General features: G+C 40.1%; 1 pseudogene across 1 annotated transcript; it reads right to left on the reverse strand.

Annotated features, from left to right (window-relative positions):
- Positions 1 to 247: 247 nt before the first annotated feature.
- LOC143875790 (serpin-ZXA-like) lies at positions 248 to 12,529 on the reverse strand (annotated as a pseudogene). Its single transcript, XR_013250195.1, has 2 exons — positions 12,072 to 12,529; positions 248 to 1,256 (listed from the first exon to the last, which is right to left on the reverse strand). The product of XR_013250195.1 is annotated as a serpin-ZXA-like (transcript).
- Between the last annotated feature and the right edge of the window lie 1,704 nt (positions 12,530 to 14,233).

Genomic DNA, 14,233 nt, shown 5'->3' on the forward strand with positions numbered 1-14,233 from the left:
TAACTAATAAGGGTATCATACCGAACCTAATTGGGGTTCAATCGGAATAAAGTGGGATTTACTTATTCAACAAAAACCAATTGCCAAAGGATCAACTCACAACAAGTCACATCAATTACCAAACCAAACAAACATATTTCACTCTCCCATTGAACCAATGTTCCTATAACGTTTTCTTCATGGGTTACATATTAGGTACATCCACTGCCTGAAAAGCGAATAAATCAGATTCTTACAGACAAGAGAATGGCAAATTTTTTGTCATAGCAACATATTGGTTAATGCAGCTCATTAAGGAAAAAAAAAGACCAAAAAAAAATAGTCAGGATCTTGGATATCACACCATATTTAAGATTTAGAAGAGTATACAATCTATGAATATCAGGATAAGCATTGCAAAACAACGCGGAACATTAGATAACTATAACTTTACCTGAGGCTGATCTTCAACTCCCATATAACTTAACTAGCCAGGCTGGGATTGAGAACATGTCCAATGAAAAGAACCACTCCAGTCATATCTTCTCTGATCAGAAACACGAATGGGTGATCAGCTCTGAAGTCCATGGGCTCTTTGGGAGAAAAAGACCTCAAGGTTACCACAGCAGCAGAAGCAGCGGCTGCTTCAGTTCCTTCTTCATTTACTTCGATTACGGATTTATGGGAAATGCTTGAAACATATAGGCTCCGGCTCAGAGGTGAATCCACCATCTCAGTTAGATCACCTCCATCGGAGAAGGGCAACGCCAGTCCTAATTCCTTCAGAACTGTAGAAACTTCAAACCCAAATGAGAATTTGAACTTTGGAATCCTAAACTCCCCAACTTGGACTTTTTGGACTGGTAGATGACGATCTATGAATCCAAAATCAGAACCCAACTTCTCCACGAAATTTTGCAGCCCGTCTTTCTCATCAGGAAGAACAAAAATACATGGAGAACTGCCTCTTATCTGTGCCTTGTTTGCAAGGAAGTGTAAGGACTTCAAAGTTTGAACCCATTGAAGGAGCTGAGAAATTGCTTCTTCTTGCTGGTCATGAAAGGCACTTGAACAGAGCCACCATCAAGAAGGTGGAAGTCAAAGTCTTTGGTTTTAGAGCTATCAAACTTCTCATTCCAAGCTCCTTTAAAATAGAGTGCATTTGCAAAGATTAGTTTAGTCAAATTGTCAACTGATGTGGCAGGAAGAAGATCTTTGATAAGGCCATTGGTCTCATTTTCGGCCCATGAGTTCACTTCACTAGCTACTTGGGCAGCCTTCAAGAACACAACGACAAACATATTCAATTCATCAACATCAACAATATCAATGACACAATGGCATGTGAATCATGCATGCATAAAAATCATATCACCAACATTAGCATAGTCAGTAACACCATTCTAAAGACCAACATAATCTTGAGAGAATTATATCATTAAAAATGGAAAAAAATGGAGGTTTCTAAAGCTTGAATGAAAAGTCATTTAAGAAAAACACACCAAGAATTGTACAATTATTATCAAATGTTCATGCCTCAGTTTTTGTGTCAGAAGGCCTCCAACATAAAGGAAATGGAGTCGTCAACTAAAACTAAAACACATTAATCTTATTCAATTTGTAATATCTTGTTAGTTATTTTTGCATACACATGCCCGAAGGCCAAAATAATCTATTTCTATACAGCTCAGCATTTAATGATGACAAGTTCTTGCAGTTTATCATCATTTCATAGAAATGGCGCAGATTACGAGATTCCACTGTATGGAGAGATGATGAAGAGATGGTTTGCATAACAAGTACATGGATTAGGGTAACTCATACCAATCATAATTCTGTTAGATGATCTTTCTCGGAATTTTACTTCAATATTATGTGTATGCTTTTGACAAGCTCTCAAGGAATATATTAGTAAGGGATTTAAAATGAGGTATCTGGGTAAAGTTAGTTATCTCTGGGGCACACTGCAACAAATAAATAGGAGTACAGTTTAGTGTCATCTGGCAGTTGGACTGAACCATACACACTGCTAATCCTCCTGAGGTCACTTCAGATAAGTTGATTAAGTTCTATGTCAAGGGACTTCAAATGATGGTGACCACACGCTATGTTCATATGAAGCGGTGCTTGTTTCAACCCTCTGTTTGTTTTTCAGAAATTCATTAAATTTGAATGAAATCGGGGACCAAAATTAAGTTCCATCACTACACAAAGTTCCAGACAAGGTGCTCCCGTTTAACAGATTATTGCAAAATTTAAAATATTATAGATTGCTTTATGCAACCTAAGAATGGGCATAGACTTAACTTGTTATGTTGCTTAAATTATCTTGAACAATTTCTATTTTGAATGGCAAATTACCTACATTCTCTCCAACACATTGTAGTACATTGTAGTAAAGACATTTAAACCATTTTCGGTGTAAATATAGACATAGATGCCTCGTGCTAGGCAATCTGTGTCAATAAAACGTGTATATAGTATTATGGCTCTAGAGGATTGTCCTAAGACTTATCGTAAAGTATAGCAACTCCCGCTTTATTATTCAGCAAGTCATTTCTTAAAGGTAACAAGAATTTTGTTAATATGGCATCACCTAAATGCATCATTGGTGATGAACGCTATGATAGTTGCATCATAACCCTATAAGAAAAAGCACCTTCAATTATTCAACAAGTCTTGTAGATCAAATATATTTATTCTGGATGGATACTGAAGTCCTTTCCAAACACTAATTTGTTCTTGATGCAGCTCAAAAACCTTCCAAGAAAGGGCCCATGGATGTTAAAGGCAATGTTTAAAAACACGGATATGATGCAAAATGCGGCGAAGAAAAATCCTTGTCGACTCGGCGCGGACGCAGTCAAGAATGCGGTTGACGCGGTTACGCAGTCATAACTCGGGAGAGTCAAAGGAGTTTTTATCGATTCCGGCAAAACGCGGAATGTGGATGTGGTGCAACACGGAACGCGGCCAAGAAAAATCCTTCTCGACTCCGGCGAGTTCCTTGTTGTGTTAACGAGTTTTTAAACACTACTTAAAGGTGCTTCGGCTTCTTTTTTTTTTCCTGATAGCTAGTTGAAACTAGTTGTTGCCTAGATGATGTGGGCATATGAACTACCAAGATTCATACAAGTTGGCAAAATCTTCTTATATGGAAAGCTTATCCTACAAATTTGCATGAGTTGGCAGATTTGTTAAGATTTTTGTACATTTGCTGAAATGGGAAGGCTATGGGAAGGCTATCTTGCACGAGAAAGGGGTTGCAGTGGGCTTTGGAAAAGAGAAATGATCTAGAAGGAAAGACTTTTTTTTTTGCTGTCTTTTCTCATATTGTATATTCTGTACAATTATAAATAAGATCTCCCCAAAATCTTCTCCATGTACTATTTACCAACTTGAATTCCACATTAGTTACCAAGATTTATTCCTTCATTCCAGTAATAAATATAATGAGATCTGAATCTTGAAACTTTTGGGATTATACACTTTATCTTAAAAAGAGAATCAAATCAAATATCTGTCTGGGAGTTGTGGCAAACACTATTTGATGTCAAAATTACAACAAGCAGATAGAACTTAATATGTGAGCATCAACATAAACTATCGCCCTGCCAATTGTGTCGTCATGAGTAAATATCGTGTGAACAGATTCGCATTGGTGAAAGCCTCTGTCGCGAATCATTGTGTCAAAATGGTGAAACCATGCTCGTAGTGACTAGTCATAGATAGACTCGGTGACACACCTTTCCATCCTCTCCTTGAAGCAGAGAACCAGGAGGAGTCATGTGTACTTCCTCTATGTGAGTCCTATGCAAGAAGGCATTCTTCACATAAAGCTGTTGAAGAGGCCAACCCTGGCGCCAGAAGGCCCGAACCATTGCCAACTTAAACGCATGGGCAAAAGTGGAACTTTAATCAAAGTCATAGGCATGAGTAAATCCCCAAGCAACAAGAAGCACCTTATACCTCCCAGCAATGCCATCATAGCGATGTCTCACTGTAAAGACCCATCTGCAGGCTACAGATTTCTTCCTAGGAGGAGGAGAGATGAGAATCGAAGTATGGTCGTGTTGAAGTGACGCGATCTCCTCAACAATAGCAGCCTTCCATGCAGGATGACTCGAGGCAACATGAATAGTATAAGGAATAGAGAGAGAATCTACAACAGTGAGGAAGGAGCGCTAAGACAGAGTGTAGGACACAAAGTGGGCAATAAGATGTGCAGAAGCACACCGGTGCACTCCTTTGTGAGGTACTACAGGGAAGTCAAGGTCCAACACAACATGATGGTAAGTAGAAGCAACAAGAATATACAGTAAAGATGAAAGAGATATACCTAGAGGAACTTCTTGCGTAGAGGAAAGAGGAAGCAACAAGAGCGGGACGATCATGATGTCAAAGGAACATAAGCAACTAGCCCCTGGGGCGAAGGAGTAGGAGGTGCAAGTGCAGAAGATTGCGCTGAGACAATAGGTCATGTAATGGGCAGAGCACATGTAGAGCACCCACAGGCACTGAAAGATCATAGGCAGGCAAAAAGGCAAAAAAGGAGTGTCCTGAAAAGTAACATCCATAGTGGTATAAAAAGATGTAAGAGGGTAGAGTAGCACCTATAAGGTGCCTATACTTGCTCTCAGCCTGTGGGTTTATGGGCGAGAAAATGATGAGCAATACTCTGTTCTGACAAAAGTTAAGCAAGGGAACAAGAGGTGTACTCGCCGTCTTTACCACATCAGAGGGCTTTGATAAGGCCCCCATACTGAGTATGGATCATTGCATATACCATATGAAAAATGGAAAATGCTTCATCCTTAGATTTCATTCCATACACCCATGTCATACGAGAGTAAAAATCGATAAAGGTCACAAAAAAGAAACAGTAAAAATCATCAAAGAAGGTGATTGGAGATAATTCACGTATATCGGAGTGAGTCAAACCAAAAGAAGACCTACATCTATGCATTTGAAAATGATAAACAGTGTGAATATGTTTCAACAACTCATAAAAGTATCGCAATAAAACTTGACCATTTTATGTAAGAATTTAAATATGGGAATCTCAGTACATAGAGATTGAAATCCTACATATGCCCCAATATGGCATACCACAAAATAGTTTCATGACTAGCTACAATATGAAAAGAAAAGCAAGAAATAGAAACTGGAGGCAGTGCAGTAGAATCAATAGTTGCAGCAACAAGACATCCTAAATCAGTAACAAAATAGTAAAATTTCCTAAAAGACGCATTGAAATCGGTAAAACATCACACAATGAATTTTTCGCCCCCCCACACTCCTTTCACGTGAATCGTGGCAGACTTTAACGCTTACTGACGTCAAATCACGTGAAAAAGGGGGCGCATAATCCTATGCCGGGGGGGGGGGGGTCATCGCCCCTACTAGGATAGCAGAGAGATGAGGAACACACAAAACTCTAGAAAGTGAAAAAGAAGAGGATATGGGAACGGTTCCAACACCTTCATACGACTGGAGGAACATTAGCCAAACAAACCCAAGTAGGTGTGAAAGGTAGAGAAGACAAAAACGGACTACCAGACCCACCACTCATATCATTGGTCGCACCAGAGTCAATTAGCCAACTAAATGATGAAAGGAATAGGTGGAGACGGTCAATTGGCTTCTCTCCTCTTCCTTTATCTTACCTTACGTAAAACCGGAGAAATGCAAAATATTAGTTTATGGGTTGTTAAAAACCGTAAGCTACCTTTGCGCGTGATCCATTTTTGGGTTGATCCCACAATTAAGAACACCATTCACCCTCAAATTGAAGCCACTCCCAACTACAGGCCGCGAGCTGCCTCCAAAACTACTATAGTTGTCTTGATTCTTCAGAAACCGAGTAGTATTTTGTTTTCCTATAACCCATGGGTCCACTAGAGGGATCTTGTCTGTTGCATCTTAGATCAATGGTATAAGAGCCGCTAGACTCTATAGTATCCAAACCCAAGTTTGGATCAAAGGAGCAGAGGGATTTGTCAAAGGTTCAAGGTATCATATGATAGCCATTGAGCTTGTAGCAGTAATCATACTCATATCTTGACCCACCATAGTATGTACATGTAAATGAGGATCACCAACGACCACGACCACCTCAAGGGCCTCTACCCTCGCCACAAGTGACTCTACCATGACCAACAACAGGGAAAAGGTGAGTAACAGAGACAAATGCAGTACGCTCTGGACTCTGGATGCATCTCAAGAATCATTAGAAGGCTAACTATAATAGAGCGACGCTCTTCCTCAGCAAAAAGAAAGACATACAATGTTGGGGGAGGAAGACGCCATGTCGATAGAATCAACCACCAGCATCTGCTTGGACTCAAGACGTAGGCCACCAAGAAAGGTGTATATCGGATGCCTCTCCGTACATTGGGCTACATTAGCCGTAATGTCTACTAGAAATTCCAATAGGGACTCCTATTGACTAAGCTCCTCCCACATACACTATAGAGAGCCATAATGGTCTCCTATACTAGGATCTCCATGCTTACATGCCGCAATGGCTTGCACGAGTTGACAAATGCGATGATTATGCTTATTAGGTGTGAATGCAACAACCATTTTGTTCTATAACCTTGAGTTGAAGTCATACAAAATATAAACCTGAGTAAGCGACATCTCCATAGAGTCGAAGAGCTATCCAAAAATGATATAGTTGTCAGCATCCCATTTCTTTGCATCAAGGGTGCAGGCCTTCAACCTTGGAGTAGCACTAGTGAGGAGCTCCTTCTTCATATGACCTTGAACGTACAAAATAATTGCCTGGGACCATTGCAGACAATTAGACGATGAAAGTTTTAAACTCGTAATGGTCATGAGGTTATTCTCCAAGGCTAGAGACTTACAAGAGTCAAGAGGGTTAGGATATTACAAGTGCAGCCAATGTGATTATTCGCTTTGCTCAGTACACAAGGTCATGAGGTTATTCTCCAAGGCTAGAGACTTACAAGAGTCAAGAGGGTTAGGATATTACAAGTGCAGCCAATGTGATTATTCGCTTTGCTCAGTACACAAGTTCGTGTATGGTACTAGTTTAAGTTTAAGTTCACAATATTATAATTATTGGAAGTGCTATTGATAAAACTCAGAGAAAGATGGTTTGAAAAGCTTATCAACCACTTAGATAGCAGAATTACAAGCGCATTAAATGTGATCAATCATTCTTTTCTTAGTACACAAGCTCATGTATGGTACTAGTTTAAGTTTAAGTTGACAATTTTATAATTATTGAAAGTGCCATTGCTGAAACTCAGACGAAAAGCTTGATATGAAAATTCTGGGTTAGCTTAATTACTTCCCTGGTGTCAAGATTAACCATTAAAAAAAATTATAATAATTAAGGAATGGCTTTAACCCAAAGAAAGCATACATTTGATCTTCTCAACAAGTTCATGTAGAAAGGTATACTGATGCAAGCTGGGCTAGTCACTCCGATAAGCACTAATTTGTAACTAGTTTTTGTGTGCTTGTGAATGGCCACATTGTATAATTGAGCACTAGAATGCACCAAACTGTAGCATGTCCCAGTGCAAAAGGCGAATATAAGTGCATGGCATCAACCAGAACTGAACTTACATGGATATGACATCTCCTACACAAACTGCATTGGAAGTTGCATATATAACCTCTTTTGTGCAACAATCAAAGTGCAATCAAGATGTCCCAAAATCTCATTCTCCGTGCTAGAACCAAATACATCGAGATTGACTATTACCTTGTTCAAAAGTAAGTTGGTAGCAGTGGAGTGCTTCCTTTAAATGTATCTAGTCAAGATCCGCTTGGCGATGCATTCACAAAAGGGGGCAACTCCAACCGACATCATTACCTAATTAGCAAGCTGAGAATGTTCAAAGGAACATTTCAGCTTGAGGAATGTTAAAAAATACCACAAAGGAGTATTTTAGATATTTTACAGAGTATTGTATATAAGTCATTGTATGTCTTATCTTCGAAATTAATGAGTCACTCTCCCCACGTCGGATGGTATCTCTCTTCTTTTCTCCTTCACAGTATCATTTTATCTAATTTTAGTATATTACTAACAAGCTTTGGACTTATACGTATCGCATTACCAACTCAAGTTCTTGTACTTCTAGCAACCTTAAATAATCAAAGGGTAAAGAATACATCATCGACCACACCACTCTCAATCAACTTTATAGGTTGTGTGTGAAGTATACAAAAATACTATGGGACCTGCGTGGCAGCCTACAAATACAAGAAAACAAGGTCATAGTCGCCTATCAGCACAATTAGTTTTTTCAATATAGAAAGGTGAATGCTTTATTAAGAGAAGAAATGTATCGCCCAACAACCGAGATGATTTAAAGGCACAATCCAATAATAAAGAGAACAGGAAAAGAAGGTAAGATCGAGGGTAGAAGTAACCAAAAACAATGAAAACCCACAAGAGATTATTTGTCACCAAACTATACACTCTGAAGCTGGTAAGTTGTATGAAAATGGGGTCTCCTCTCAGCTAACCCCCGATCGCAATAGCGAATCAGCCATAGTAACTCAGTATCAAGTCCTTCCAAAGAATCCCTAATCTCCTCTATGGCATCCACGAAGCTCCATGGGTAGTTAATCTCGTCTCTCACCTATTTGACCACATTAAGGGAGTCTCCTTCAATGATCATATGTTGAATCTGCTCCTAAGAAGAGTATTGAATCCCAAATTACCTCTTTGTTTGCATTTCTCAACAGCTCCCCAATGCATGTTAGACCAACATTACCAATACTTGAACCATCAAAAGTACAGTCTTAACCTCCCACGAGGTCGAGGGGTCCATTGGACTTGGGGTGCTTCGAGTGAATGCTTCCCATGACCTATGCAAAGATGTTATCAAAACTCCACTGAACATAGAAAGGATTGATGCCCACCGAACAATTACTGAGAAAATTTGTCTGTGTAAACTTTGCATGCCTCTGAAAGTACCTTTAAAGAACACTCATGTTTCTTCCTTCCATACCAGCCATAAAGTGGCATCTAGGAATAGGGTTTATAAAGTCCTACATCTGGAGGGTCAAGGGGCAAAAATCCATGACTCAATATGATATGGGAGAACCCAATAAACTCTAAAGAGACACCGAAAATTACCACAACTCACGAGTAAATTGATAGTGAAGAAGAAAGTGGTCAACGGAGTCGACCGAAAGATAAATGGCAGAATGGTTAACTATAATATTTTGTCTATTAAGAAGCTGATCCACAGTGAGGATTTTATGAAAACAAGTGGACCAATAGTATACATTCATTCTTGAAGGGGTTTTAAATTCCCAAACTAGCTGCGGTAGTGATGAATTATGACTCAGGAACAAGTGTTTATAGAAAGATTTGAAGGTCAACATGCCCATCCTCTGAAGCACGGGTGCTTCAAAATGGCCCGCATACCCGTATCGGGTGCGTATCCGACACGGGTGCGCTCGGGTGCGTCCCGGGTGCGCACCCGATTCAAAAACCCTTTTTTTAAAAAAAATTTGACGGTCGGGTGCGTGTCGGGTGCGCACCCCGACGCACCCGACACGTTTTTAAGTGTTTTAAAACAAAAGAAAAAAGAAAAAAAGAGGAGGACTGCCAATAACATTTTTGGGGGGGGGGGGGGGTATAAATTATAAAAGGGGTTTTAAAACCCCCTCACTCACGCAACTCTCTCCCTCTCTCTGTCTCTGTCTCGTCCCTCACCCCTCTCTCTGTCTCGTCCCTCATCCTTTCTCTCTGCAACTCTCTCTCTCTCTCTCTCTCTCTCTCTCTCTCTCTCTCTCTCTCTCTCTCTCTCTCTCTCGGTTTCTCCTCTCTCTCCCTGCAACTACCGGCTACCGCCGCCTTCGCCACCGTCGGAGCCCTAACCTAACCCTACTTAAAGGTACTCTCTCTCTCTCTCTCTCTCTCTCTCTCTCTCTCTCTCTCTCTCTCTCTACTTCTCTCTTTCTCTTTGTATCTCTCTCTACTCTCTTTTTTTTGTATCTCTAGTCTCTACTCTCTTTCTCTCTTTCCTTTATTTTTATTTGTGATTTGCATTATTTTTATTTGTGATTTGCCCTAAAAAATACCCTAAAGCCCTAACCGATTGTGAGTCACATAAAAATCAATTTGGAGCTCACAATCAGTTGGCATAATCTTAAATTGAATTGTGATTTTGAAGCCCTAAACTGATTTTCAGTTTGGAGGTCACAATTGGGAATTTGGGATTTAGGGCTTTAGGGCCTAACGCCCTAAATCCCAAATTCCCAATTGTGAGCTTTTAGGCCATGTTAATTTGAGATTATGACATTCAATTGGGAGCCCTTTAGGGCTCAATTAGAGGGGTTAGGTCGTTTGATTGCTTTCCTATTTTTAAAATTTTTTTTTAATAAAAAATATTATTATATTCAACGCACCCGAACGCACCCGCACCCAAGTTTTTTGGAAAATCACGTACCCGCGTACCCGTGTCGTGTCGCACCCGCACCCCGCACCAGCACCCGTGCTTCATAGTGCCCATCGAGGTCCATTGCCAAACTCTTTTGTTCTTTTCTTCGTGTTTTATTTAGATTGAGTTAATTCTTCATTGAAAGGATGTAAATTCTCTCATTTCTTGCTCAAAGAAATTCCTCCTGAATCTGAAATTACAATCTCCTATATCATTAACCCTGCACAAAGATTTAACCACCAAAATATCATTGCGAGGCTGCCTTAAATAATGTTGGAAAGTCCTCCATTAATGTTCCATACCCACACAAGTTATCGAACCAAAATCTAATCATTTCCCCATCTCCTATCCTGAATCATAATCCTTTTTGAATGAAACTTGAGAATTTCATAGTCTCTCCATAGTGTAGTCCCGATAGATCTATACTCATCTAAAGGGGACTACTCTCTGGAGCCAGAACCATATTTTGCCTTAATAACCCTTCTCCATTGCATATATCTATCATTGCCAAAATTTTAGAGCCATTTCCCAATTAACACCTTGTTCATTGCTTTCAGCCTTCTAATCCCAAGCCTTCCCTACCTACAAGGCCTACACACCACATCCAAACTGATCAAATGATAGTTCCTACTTTCTTCCTTATTGATCTATAAAAAATTCCTTTGAAGTTGTTCAGTTATATTATCGATGGAAGTAGGAAAGAGGAGGTCAACATAAAATAGAGTGGAAGGCTAGCCAAGACTGCCTTGAGTAAGGTGGTTCTCCCCCCTAAAGACAACAATCCTTTTTTACCAAGAGGAGAGTCTCCTTTCAACGCGCTCAATCACTGTTCCCAAAGCCTTTTTGACAGTCTTCATGTACATGGAGGAAGGCCTAAGTATGTATTAGGGATAGAACCCATCTTGCAACCCAATAATTTAGCCCAATACTATAGTTATGAAATTTCCCAGCACAACCCCCATGACCACCGATTTGGCAAAGTTCACTCTTTGACCAGATATTGTTTTGTAGCATCTGATCACTGCCGTAAAGTTTTTGTAAATTGCAGGGGCCTGGGCTGCTGAATAATAATGTACTATCAGCATATCAGCACAATAAGTGCTACTAAAATTGTATATGTTCGACAGTCTAGTCTAAGCAGATGTAGCATAATTTTGCTTGGATATTAAATTATTAATGTTAAATATTTTAGTAGATCATATATACACCTTAAAGACTACAAAAATCTCAACCTTCCCAAAGAACTAAGATGAACGTCTAATACAAAGAGAAAAATGCAACACTAGCAACATAAACTCAAAAAGCACGAAGAACTTCTAGTCCATTTAGAATCTTGAAAACACCAAATTAGTGAAGCCTAAGCAGTAAGCATGGAATCAACCCACCTAAATATACTCCCAAAGCAGCTAATTGAACACTAGTTTCAAGAAGGAAACAATAATATAAATTTGCAAAGCCAAAGCAAAGAACTAGCCCACCAAATATTATAATCATAAAGCAGCTAATTAAACAATAGTTTCAAGAAGAAAACACCAATCTAAAACAAAAGATCTTTCAAGAGAAAAATTACTTTTATACCCTTCATCAAGTAATTCACAACAAAGGCCATATGGGTATTCTTCAAATGAGGGTTTGAGAAATGAAAGAAAATCTGACCTGGGTCTGAAAATCTACTAGCTTAGCTTCTGTTTTATAAAGCTTATTAGCGATCTCTGCAAATGAGGGTTTGAGAGGGAGAGATTTCTCAACCCAAACCCATTAACGAAAGAGATACGGGGCCCACCACTCTGAGATGCGTCAGTGAAGATGAGAGCAACGAGCTGAGAAGAGAGGGTGTTGAGTTCTTCGCTGCTTTCTGATCTTAAAAAGGAAAGCAACTGTTCTAGGGTTTTTCCCTTCGACCCACCAGAGATCAGACTCAATACGATATGGATCGATGATGGAGAAAACACGAGATTGGTCCCTTCTTTCAGCAGGATGTGCTTTGCGATTCTCAGAGAAAAATCTGTTTGGTTGCCGATTGATTTTCTTAGATCCATTGCCGGAAATTTTCAGAGGGTTTAGAATCAAAGTAAAAAGGTGTTGTATTTAGCTTTCTTCTGTATGTCAATCTATTTTTGAAAGGAAAATAAGGGAGTGAAAAAAGGAAGGATAATGATATTGGCACTATCATGTTTGATAATTATACGAACTCACCTTGTCTTTTATAAATTAAGTAGCTGCCAAATGTTACGACAGTTCCCAAAAGGCTCTCAATAGCCCATTTAAAAAAGACAAGCTCGGTTCGTGCAATTATTGCTGATATTTCCTCCCCCACCCGGCCTTGACGGCTGGCTAACGTATTCCCACCTCTCTCTCTCTCTCTCTCTCTCTCTCTCTCTCTCTCTCTCTCTCTCTCTCTCTCTCTCTCCACACACAAAAGGAACAGTTGGTGGGCCCAACAGAAACCGTTGGTGGAATGATGGCCCATCTTTGAACAACGTAGGCCCCACCCATACCACTGCATAGGATAATCCAAACCGTCCATTTGATGGCCATAAACGTAAATAGGTTGCGTCCCAAAGTATTTTTCCATAGGCGGATCCTAGCCCTCCGATCAAAATAGAAACTACATCTTATGCAACCTCTATAGATTGTAGGGTTGTGATCATCCTACGAAATGATTTTTGGGGCACAACCTATTTACATTGTGGCCCATCAAATGGATGGCTCGGATCATCCTATCGTATGGACGGTACACTTCATTTTCAAAAATATGGGTGGGGCCTAAATTGGTACGAACCACACCATAGGATGATCCAAACCATGGACGGCTTGGATCATCCTATGTGTGAACGGTACGCTTCAATTTGAAAAATATCGGTGGGGCCTATGATTGGGCCTTAATGTTAGTGTACGACCAACTCCGTAGGATTATCCAAACCATGGACGGCTTGGATCATCCTATGTTGTGAACGGGCCTTAATGTTACTGTACGACCACAGGATGATCCAAACCATTCATTTGATGGGCCAACCCTTTTGGGGGCACAACCCATTTATGTTAAGGCCCATAAAATGGACGGCTCGAATCATCCTATGGTTTGAACGGTACACTTCATTTTCAAAAATATGGGTGGGGCCTAAATTGGGCCTTAATGTTACTGTACGAACCACACCATAGGAGGATCCAAACCATGGACGGCTTGGATCATCCTATGTTGTGGATGGTACGTTTCAATTTGAAAAAAATCGGTGGGGCCTAAATTGGGCCTTAATGTTACTGTACGACCAACTCCATAGGATTATCCAATCCATGGATGGCTTGGATTGTCCTATGTTGTGGACGGGCCTTAATGTTACTTTACGACCAACTCCATAGAAAGATCCAAAGCATTCATTTGATGGGCCACAATGTAAATAGGTTGTGCCCCAAAAATCATTCCCATAGGATGATCACAGCCCTACAATCTATAGAGGTTGCATAAATGTAGCAAAAGGCTCACGAGAATTCTCATTTCAGCAACATACAGAGTTCCAAACTAATCAAGAGGAGAAATTAGCTCACAACAATTTGTTTTCTAGCCAAAGGTCTTACCTAAATTGCAACCAGCAATAAAATTCCCACTTAGATGGTAACTCGGTTCACCCTACAAATAAGTCATAAAAACTCAGGACCCAGCGTTTGGAAGGAATTAAGGATAGCGTGGTTGCCGGAGAGGAGAGGCTGACGGAGGGCTCGAGCTCGACGGAGGTCTCTTCTGCGACTGCGAGAGCGAGAGAGGAGGTCGAAAAAAAGAGGTGACGATATTAGAGTTTCTTTCGTGGGAAGGAATTAAG

This window comes from Tasmannia lanceolata, unplaced genomic scaffold, assembly GCF_043159265.1.
Source record: "Tasmannia lanceolata isolate RefF3 unplaced genomic scaffold, GAP_Taslan_0.1 ptg000004l, whole genome shotgun sequence".
In the NCBI taxonomy this organism is placed as follows: Eukaryota; Viridiplantae; Streptophyta; class Magnoliopsida; order Canellales; family Winteraceae; genus Tasmannia; species Tasmannia lanceolata.